Raw genomic sequence first — 10,875 nt, 5'->3', positions numbered from 1 at the left:
ACATCCAACTGGGCTGGCCAGGGGCAGACATCAGGCCTGCCAGGGAAAGGTGGGTGTGGCAGTGACTTCACAAAGGCCTTTGGCAGGAACTCAGCCTATTGGGCAAAGATGATGAGGCGTCTGTGACCTCACAGAGCTCCCTTGACAACAGCCAGGCAGGACAGGGATGCAGGGCAGGGGGAAGCTCAGAGACCCCCTGTAGCCTTGCTGCAGCAAGTCTCCATCTCGCGGTCTCTCTCGCAGGACCAAGAGACAGTCGGTGTGGAGGACATTCTCTGCGGTTTTTTTCATATCTGTGTGGATTTTTTTGAAAGAAATTGTCATCTGTGTAGAAGGTAAGAAAAAATATAGGCTCTAAGTACAAGATAAGGGACTCTATCATAGCAGATTCAAAGGCATCACCACCCTCCTAGTGAAAAAGTTTTTCCTAATATCCAAGCCTTCCACACTGCAACTTGAGATCATTGATCCTTGTTCTGTCATCTGCCAGCTTTAAGAATTTCATGAGAATCAACCTTTCATTAGGAAAATAATTCAAAAATACAAATACAAAAAACTTTGAGTGAAATCAATCCATCCTGATCTTTAGTGTCTGGGGGGGTGGGCCTCGGGGGCCAGACTGAGACCCTGATTGGCTAGTAACACCCAGGATGCCAGTAAAAAAATTCCAGTTCTCTTAGCAACCAAGCCTCCATAATCCAAGGAACACCTGAGGGCTGCGGGAGACAGAGGGGTGCTGAGAATGTCTAACTCATGATTGAAAATACAGAGATGTGTTATTGGCTTTGGTTGGGGGACAAGTAGCAAAGCCGTCGGGATTCTTGCCCCAAACAACAATCACTCATTGTCCTTCAGAACACAAGGGCCCTAACACGCCTGATGTGCTCAAATCTCTCTCCTGCTAGGACTTAGAGAATTTTCTCCATCCCCATGGTACAGAGGGAAAGAGAAAAGAAGTGACCTCTCTTTGGTCACACATCAAGGTCATGCCAGAGCTAGAAAGAGAAGCATAAGAAAAAAGTTGTATCAAAATGTTTTGCATTTAAAACTAACTGATTTCTTAAACAAAGGAAATTTGATGTGTGGTTAGTGAACTGAAATGATACATTCTTGTCTCCACGTGTTTCTAGATTGATGAACCAGTAGATCTATCCCCTCACACCTAGTTTTTATCCATAGATTGAGGGAGGAAAACAAGTTTGCCTGGTTGGTGAATTCCCAATGGCTTTCTTGAATTTCAACAAACTGGTCGATTGAACGGAACTATTTGTATAAACTGAAATGAAAACAATATTTTCTGCACCTTTCAAGGAAGCTGCTGCTGTCCAAAGTGGAATTAGCATTTCAGCTAACTTTGCGTCCAGGGCCTTAGCGAGCCCATCAGTGGGCGACTGTCTGAACAACTTGGCAGTGAACATATTCCACTGAATGTTAGTTTTTCTCTTCTATTTAAATTATTTAAAAGATTGTCATGAATTTTGCCCTTATCAAAGGTTGTCAATTTCAAATTTAATTATGACAGTGAGAGAGTCTAGCTACTGGACCAAATTGCCCAGGGGAGAGGTGGCATTTTTGTTTCCTGGTGTCCTACCATCATAACTGGTTAGGAAGGTGCCTTTTAGAGAATTACAAGCAATTGGGCTCAATAGGGTGCTAAGAGTATGAAATTTCATAGCCCGTGAAATAGAGGCCACATTAGGAGATCTAATTGTTTCACAACCGATGCCTCTATGAAAAACTCAGTGTGGGGTGAGGAACAGACTCTGCTGTTTTACTGGGTAGCCTGCTTGCTCCCCAGAATCAATAATGACCAAGTGGGGTGATCCGGGGTGCAGCTCAAACATCCAACTGGGCTGGCCAGGGGCAGACATCAGGCCTGCCAGGGAAAGGTGGGTGTGGCAGTGACTTCACAAAGGCCTTTGGCAGGAACTCAGCCTATTGGGCAAAGATGATGAGGCGTCTGTGACCTCACAGAGCTCCCTTGACAACAGCCAGGCAGGACAGGGATGCAGGGCAGGGGGAACCTCAGAGATCCCCTGTAGCCTTGCTGCAGCAAGTCTCCATCTCGTGATCTCTCTCGCAGGACCAAGAGACAGTCGGTGTGGAGGACATTCTCTGCGGTTTTTTTCCCTATCTGTGTGGATTTTTTTGAAAGAAATCGTCATCTGTGTAGAAGGTAAGAAAAAATATAGGCTCTAAGTACAAGATAAGGGACTCTATCGTAGCAGATTCAAAGGCGTCACCACCCTCCTAGTGAAAAAGTTTTTCCTAATATCCAAGCCTTCCACACTGCAACTTGAGATCATTGATCCTTGTTCTGTCATCTGCCAGCTTTAAGAATTTCATGAGAATCAACCTTTCATTAGGAAAATAATTCAAAAATACAAATACAAAAAACTTTGAGTGAAATCAATCCATCCTGATTTTTAGTGTCTGGGGGGGGTGGGCCTCGGGGGCCAGACTGAGACCCTGATTGGCTAGTAACACCCAGGATGCCAGTAAAAAAATTCCAGTTCTCTTAGCAACCAAGCCTCCATAATCCAAGGAACACCTGAGGGCTGCGGGAGACAGAGGGGTGCTGAGAATGTCTAACTCATGATTGAAAATACAGAGATGTGTTATTGGCTTTGGTTGGGGGACAAGTAGCAAAGCCGTCGGGATTCTTGCCCCAAACAACAATCACTCATTGTCCTTCAGAACACAAGGGCCCTAACACGCCTGATGTGCTCAAATCTCTCTCCTGCTAGGACTTAGAGAATTTTCTCCATCCCCATGGTACAGAGGGAAAGAGAAAAGAAGTGACCTCTCTTTGGTCACACATCAAGGTCATGCCAGAGCTAGAAAGAGAAGCATAAGAAAAAAGTTGTATCAAAATGTTTTGCATTTAAAACTAACTGATTTCTTAAACAAAGGAAATTTGATGTGTGGTTAGTGAACTGAAATGATACATTCTTGTCTCCACGTGTTTCTAGATTGATGAACCAGTAGATCTATCCCCTCACACCTAGTTTTTATCCATAGATTGAGGGAGGAAAACAAGTTTGCCTGGTTGGTGAATTCCCAATGGCTTTCTTGAATTTCAACAAACTGGTCGATTGAACGGAACTATTTGTATAAACTGAAATGAAAACAATATTTTCTGCACCTTTCAAGGAAGCTGCTGCTGTCCAAAGTTGAATTAGCATTTCAGCTAACTTTGCGTCCAGGGCCTTAGCGAGCCCATCAGTGGGCGACTGTCTGAACAACTTGGCAGTGAACATATTCCACTGAATGTTAGTTTTTCTCTTCTATTTAAATTATTTAAAAGATTGTCATGAATTTTGCCCTTATCAAAGGTTGTCAATTTCAAATTTAATTATGACAGTGAGAGAGTCTAGCTACTGGACCAAATTGCCCAGGGGAGAGGTGGCGTTTTTGTTTCCTGGTGTCCTACCATCATAACTGGTTAGGAAGGTGCCTTTTAGAGAATTACAAGCAATTGGGCTCAATAGGGTGCTAAGAGTATGAAATTTCATAGCCCGTGAAATAGAGGCCACATTAGGAGATCTAATTGTTTCACAACCGATGCCTCTATGAAAAACTCAGTGTGGGGTGAGGAACAGACTCTGCTGTTTTACTGGGTAGCCTGCTTGCTCCCCAGAATCAATAATGACCAAGTGGGGTGATCCGGGGTGCAGCTCAAACATCCAACTGGGCTGGCCAGGGGCAGACATCAGGCCTGCCAGGGAAAGGTGGGTGTGGCAGTGACTTCACAAAGGCCTTTGGCAGGAACTCAGCCTATTGGGCAAAGATGATGAGGCGTCTGTGACCTCACAGAGCTCCCTTGACAACAGCCAGGCAGGACAGGGATGCAGGGCAGGGGGAACCTCAGAGATCCCCTGTAGCCTTGCTGCAGCAAGTCTCCATCTCGTGATCTCTCTCGCAGGACCAAGAGACAGTCGGTGTGGAGGACATTCTCTGCGGTTTTTTTCCCTATCTGTGTGGATTTTTTTGAAAGAAATCGTCATCTGTGTAGAAGGTAAGAAAAAATATAGGCTCTAAGTACAAGATAAGGGACTCTATCGTAGCAGATTCAAAGGCATCACCACCCTCCTAGTGAAAAAGTTTTTCCTAATATCCAAGCCTTCCACACTGCAACTTGAGATCATTGATCCTTGTTCTGTCATCTGCCAGCTTTAAGAATTTCATGAGAATCAACCTTTCATTAGGAAAATAATTCAAAAATACAAATACAAAAAACTTTGAGTGAAATCAATCCATCCTGATCTTTAGTGTCTGGGGGGGTGGGCCTCGGGGGCCAGACTGAGACCCTGATTGGCTAGTAACACCCAGGATGCCAGTAAAAAAATTCCAGTTCTCTTAGCAACCAAGCCTCCATAATCCAAGGAACACCTGGGGGCTGCGGGAGACAGAGGGGTGCTGAGAATGTCTAACTCATGATTGAAAATACAGAGATGTGTTATTGGCTTTGGTTGGGGGACAAGTAGCAAAGCCGTCGGGATTCTTGCCCCAAACAACAATCACTCATTGTCCTTCAGAACACAAGGGCCCTAACACGCCTGATGTGCTCAAATCTCTCTCCTGCTAGGACTTAGAGAATTTTCTCCATCCCCATGGTACAGAGGGAAAGAGAAAAGAAGTGACCTCTCTTTGGTCACACATCAAGGTCATGCCAGAGCTAGAAAGAGAAGCATAAGAAAAAAGTTGTATCAAAATGTTTTGCATTTAAAACTAACTGATTTCTTAAACAAAGGAAATTTGATGTGTGGTTAGTGAACTGAAATGATACATTCTTGTCTCCACGTGTTTCTAGATTGATGAACCAGTAGATCTATCCCCTCACACCTAGTTTTTATCCATAGATTGAGGGAGGAAATCAAGTTTGCCTGGTTGGTGAATTCCCAATGGCTTTCTTGAATTTCAACAAACTGGTCGATTGAACGGAACTATTTGTATAAACTGAAATGAAAACAATATTTTCTGCACCTTTCAAGGAAGCTGCTGCTGTCCAAAGTTGAATTAGCATTTCAGCTAACTTTGCGTCCAGGGCCTTAGCGATCCCATCAGTGGGCGACTGTCTGAACAACTTGGCAGTGAACATATTCCACTGAATGTTAGTTTTTCTCTTCTATTTAAATTATTTAAAAGATTGTCATGAATTTTGCCCTTATCAAAGGTTGTCAATTTCAAATTGAATTATGACAGTGAGAGAGTCTAGCTACTGGAACAAATTGCCCAGGGGAGAGGTGGCGTTTTTGTTTCCTGGTGTCCTACCATCATAACTGGTTAGGAAGGTGCCTTTTAGAGAATTACAAGCAATTGGGCTCAATAGGGTGCTAAGAGTATGAAATTTCATAGCCCGTGAAATAGAGGCCACATTAGGAGATCTAATTGTTTCACAACCGATGCCTCTATGAAAAACTCAGTGTGGGGTGAGGAACAGACTCTGCTGTTTTACTGGGTAGCCTGCTTGCTCCCCAGAATCAATAATGACCAAGTGGGGTGATCCGGGGTGCAGCTCAAACATCCAACTGGGCTGGCCAGGGGCAGACATCAGGCCTGCCAGGGAAAGGTGGGTGTGGCAGTGACTTCACAAAGGCCTTTGGCAGGAACTCAGCCTATTGGGCAAAGATGATGAGGCGTCTGTGACCTCACAGAGCTTCCTTGACAACAGCCAGGCAGGACAGGGATGCAGGGCAGGGGGAACCTCGGAGACCCCTGTAGCCTTGCTGCAGCAAGTCTCCATCTCGCGGTCTCTCTCAGAGGACCAAGAGACAGTCGGTGTGGAGGACATTCTCTGCGTTTTTTTTTTTCATATCTGTGTGGATTTTTCTGAAAGAAATCATCATCTGTGTAGAAGTTAAGAAAAAAATACAGGCTCTATGTACGAGATAGGGGACTCTGTCCTAGCAGATTCTCAGGTAGAGGTAGAGAGGTTTGATATCTCTGTACTGGGCACTGGTGCAACCACTCCTGAAATATTGTGTCCATTTCTGGTGTCCACAATTTGAGACAGATGCTGATAAATCAGAGAGGGTTCACAGAAGGGCCACAAGAATGATGAAAGGAGTAGAAAACATGCCTTGTGGTGACAGACTACAGGAGCTCAATCTAAGAGAAGGTTAAGCGGTGAGCCTATGGGAACAAATATTTATTAATGGGCTCTTCACTTTACCAGATAAAGGTTATGAGCAGACAATGGCTGAAAGGTAAAGCTAGACCAATACACACTGGAAATAAGGCGAGCATTTTTAACATCAGAGTTTGGAGCAATTGACTGAGGGTTGTGCTGGATTTTCCACAATTGGCCTATTTTAAAATCAAGATTGGGTGTTTTACTAAAAAATCTGCTCTAATTCCTATGGGAATTATTTTGAGGGACGTTCTATGGCTGAAGTGAAACAGAAAGTCAGACTACAGTGGTTTCTTCTGGGCTTGGCATTTATAAATCTGTGACTCACTGGGGGCGTTTGGAATTTGACCATTTTGCTTCCCTCTTCCTCCTTCCCTCTGTCCCTTCTTCTCTTCTTCCATTTCTTTCTGCTGCTCTTCTTCCTGGGCAGGGTGGGGCTGTGCTCCAGCTGCCATTGTAGGAGGCCCTCACAAAGAGGTGGGGCTGGAATTGTGCGCCGATGGTGATCTCCACTATAGTGATCTCCTGTGGTGGCTGACTAGTGCTGGCTTTTGCCCGTCTGTTGAGAATGCTCATCCTCCAGGTCTGAGAGTCTCCACACTGATCGGTCAAGTGTGGGGCTATTGCTGAGTTAAGAGGGAGGAGACTTAGGCACTCTTGGCTGAGTGCAGGGAGGCCTAAGATTCAATTCAATGGCATTTCTTTGTCTGCCTCTAAGGTGATAATTTTTGAAGGCTACATCCAATTGATTCCAAAATGTCAGGGAATTTCTAGGCATCGGTGGGAAGAACCTTGTTGATGTTGTTGACAATTGGAAAACAAGCCACCAGAAAAGCCTGATTTCTACCTTGTGCCCCTTACATTAGTGCTGTGAGCTGAAGGGCATTGTGACTTGAGAGTGAATTCAGCCAGTCAGTGCGAACTCTCCACAGGTGATTTGCATAAGTCAGTAAATGAACCTGCAGGTTTCCGTGGGAGCCATGCCCAAGGCAGGCTGCAGGCTTCGGGTTGATGCTCAGGGTTAGTGGAGTCAGTGAGCGACAGGGGGGCTGAGTTACCTCTGGGGTCACGGTGTTACTGCTCAGGTTCATCTGCCTGCTGCACCGCCGGGGCAGGGACTGTCAAGGGGAAGGGTTTCTGGATTTGAAACGTATAACCCAGGAAGTGCAGAAGAGGACTGGCTTCGACAATTTGGCAATAAAATGTAGGTTTTGTGGCAATCTCCTGTGCAATTGCTACTGGCTCAGGGACGGAGACAGCATTCCTGCCCCTCCTACCACCTCTTAGCTGGGCCTACAGAGAAGAGACTAACGAGAGTTTTGGACACTTGTTTGTTTAAGACTGAGCAAATAAGGCACAACAAATTACTGATAGGAGGAATTTTGCTGTCTCCTCTCCTTTAATAGAATACAAGCAGTTTATGATTCTCTCAAATGAAGTAGTTCTTCTAAAATCAAGGTGAATACCAATCAATGGCTGTTTCAAAACCAAAAACCCGCCAAAGAGATTTTTTTTTATTTAAACTAGATTTTTTAAATTTAAATTTTAAAAGTTGTTTTTTTTTAAACAAACCTATCAAGTATCAAATTTGAAACTATGACAAGCTATGTTAAGGCCTACAGTTCCTCTAGCCGATTACAGTAATTTAAATAAATACATCTATGAAGAAGTCCATGTTTGCTGCCAAGTTTCAGAGGAAGACAAACCACTGAACTGTTGGAAGTCATTGGCTAAGCACCTGGGGGTCCAGAAGTTATTGAAATACTCAGCCAGATTTTGGTAGCAATAGCCTCTTCCGCAGGTGCAGAAAGAATATTTTCTTCATTTCAGTTGATGCAGCTACTTCATTCAAATTTAAGAAACTGATTGGCAGTTGAAAAAGGATGAAGGCTTCTTTTCCTCTTGTAATATATGAATAAACGCTAGAGAGGAGGAGATGTGAGCGACTACTTCTAAAATCTGGAAGGACGTTTAGGACCAGGAACAATCAGTTCAATGCACGAACTAGAGAAACTTCTTTACCTCAGTTTGTTTGAAATGAAAAAAAAAAATGTTTCAGTTAACCTTTTTGTTCTTATGTATCCTGCAAAACCAGCATGTTTTAATGGATACCTATTCATAGAATCATAGAAGACTAGGGCTGGAACAGACCTCAGGAGGTATCTAGTCCAACCCCCCCGGCTCAAAGCAGGACCAACCCCAACTTAATCATCCCAGCCAGGGCTTTGTCAAGCTGACCTTTAAAAACTTGTAAGGAAGGAGATTCCACCACCTCCCTAGGGAACCCATTCCAGTGCTTCACCACCCTCCTAGTGAAAAAGTTTTTCCTAATATCCAACTTAGACCTCCCCCACTGCATCGGCCACCACTAAGAATTTCATGAGAATCAATCTTTCATTAGGAAAATAACTCAAAAATACAAATACAAAACATTTGGAATGAAATCGATCCACCCTGATCTTTAGTGTCTGGGGGTGTGGGCCTCTGAGGATAGACTGAGACCCTCACTGGCTAGAAACACCCAGTGAGCCAGTAACAAATTCCAGTCCTGTCAGCATCCAAGCCTCCATAATCCAAGGAATACCTGACAGCTGCGGGAGACAGAGGGGTGCTGAGAAGGTCTAACTCATGATTGCCAACACAGAGATGTGTTATTGGCTTTGGATGGGGGACAAGTAGCAAATGCGTCAGTCACTACAACAGGTCACACTCGGAGCCAGGGAGACTGGCACTTCCCAGCTCTGGAAGGGAGTGTTCCTCTAGCGGTTAGTGCGGGAGCCTGGACAAAGGACTCCTGGGCTCCATCCCCGGCTCTATCCCTGACTCCCAGTGCAACCCTGAGGCAGCGGCTTCTCCTGCCAAGGCCTCTGTTTCCATCAGTGGGGCTGGGGACACTCCCCTACAGCCCTTGGGCCGTCACGCTTCAGGAATGTGCGTGAGGTACTAGGAGACCTTGAGATGGGAGGTGTCCTGCTGGCCGTCGGTCAGTGTTGTGAACCCCTGGCTGCTGGCCTGAGTTTATCCATCCCCTGGCAATAAAACATTGTCTTCTTTTCACAGTCACTTTCGATCTCCCAACTTCTACCCCCTGCCCTGCTGGCAGGGGATTCTGCAGCACCCCTTACAGGGCGCCTGGGTGCAGGAGATCGAGGAGGAGGGTAAAGGAAGGACCAACACCGAGCATCTGCCATCCAGCTCCATCCCATCTAGAGTAAGTAAGTGGAGTTCTCCAGAGCCATCCCCAGTGTGGTGGAAATATCCCACCAATAGGGCTCCCAGCCCGTCCCTTGGCAGAGTTTGTTCCCCAGGTTGAGGGTTCCTGTGCCCTGGGGTGGGATGTGTGGGGAGGAGGAATTGCCTCAGCAGAGGGGAGGTGGGCCGGGGAGCAGGCAGGCCCCATTAAGGAGAGGCTGCTTTGAAGCCAGACTCACGGCTGCTCCCCACTCAGTTCCAGGATGGAGCGGCTGAGGCAGATGCTCAGGAGGAAGGCCGGGCAGGTGGCTCCAGAGCCAGAGGGAAGGAACATCCGGCTTTCCCAGGAGGCGAGCGGCCCCTCTGTCCCCACGGGCGGGGAAGAGGCTTGTGGACAGGCTAAAAAGAGGAGCTGCCTGGCGTGCTGGAGGAGGTGGACGACACCAGCTCCCCTAGCTGACCCTGAGGCACCTTCTGGGCCCAAATGGAGGTGGCCTCGGGTACAGCTATGGAGGAGGGAGCCAGGAGAGGGCAGGAGCCGGGCAAGGCAGCTCTGGGGCTTCCTTCAGAGGAAGCCAAGGAGCCAGGAGCTGCGCCCCAGGGCCCAGCAGGAGCCATCCACCACCATGGCAACTGAGGAGCCCTGCGCCAGCCCAACCCTGGCCACTGAGGAGCCCTGCGCCAGCCCCACCCTGGCCACTGAGGAGCCCCCCACCAGCCCCACCCTGGCCACTGAGGAGCCCTGCGCCAGCCCCACCCTGGCCACTGAGGAGCCCCCCGCCAGCCCCACCCTGGCCACTGAGGAGCCCTGCGCCAGCCCAACCCTGGCCACTCAGGAGCCCCCCACCAGCCCAACCCTGGCCACTGAGGAGCCTCCTGCCAGCCCAGAGCAGGAGATGAGTGACTGTGGGACAAACATCAGCAGCTCCGCGTACTCCCGAGGGGCCAGCAGCTCCTCCGTGGGGTCTGACAGGCCTGCAGATGAAGGCTCCCTCTTTGCAGGTGAGGGGAGACCCAGGGGAAAGGGAGGAGGACTGGGGCGGTGGGGGACTAGTAATACCCTGTTCCCATTGGCTCACCAAGGTGCCGGGACTGACCCATGTGAGCCCCACTAACACCAGTGGGGGGGCACAGCCACGCCCCGTGGCAGGGGATGCTGGGCAGAGTCGGGGGAGCTCCAGCCTCCCCTGATCATGTTGGGGGGGGGGCTGACTGCCACGGGGCCCTGAGGCTCATGGGGCTGAGGGCGTCTCTCGCAGGGGTAGGGTGGGGCCCTCGCTGCCATGGGGATCCTTACAGAGAAGGGGGAAACATGGAGCCTTCTCTGTCCACTGCATCCCCGCAGCAGCAGAAGGGATTATACTTTCTCCTTCTCTCCCTGGTGCAGAGCCCCCCAGTGCCCATGAGGAGGAGGAGGAGGAGGAGGAGGAGGTGTCCCCTGAACACGACACCATCATGGTGATCCAGGAGCACCTCCAGGGCAGAGATGAGGTACAAAAATCCCCCAGCTGCGCTGCCACCGAGTCTGTCCTGCTCCTTGTTCCATCCCC

This window comes from Emys orbicularis, chromosome 2, assembly GCF_028017835.1.
Source record: "Emys orbicularis isolate rEmyOrb1 chromosome 2, rEmyOrb1.hap1, whole genome shotgun sequence".
NCBI lineage: Eukaryota > Metazoa > Chordata > Testudines > Emydidae > Emys > Emys orbicularis.
Note: the sequence above shows the minus strand (reverse complement) of the source record.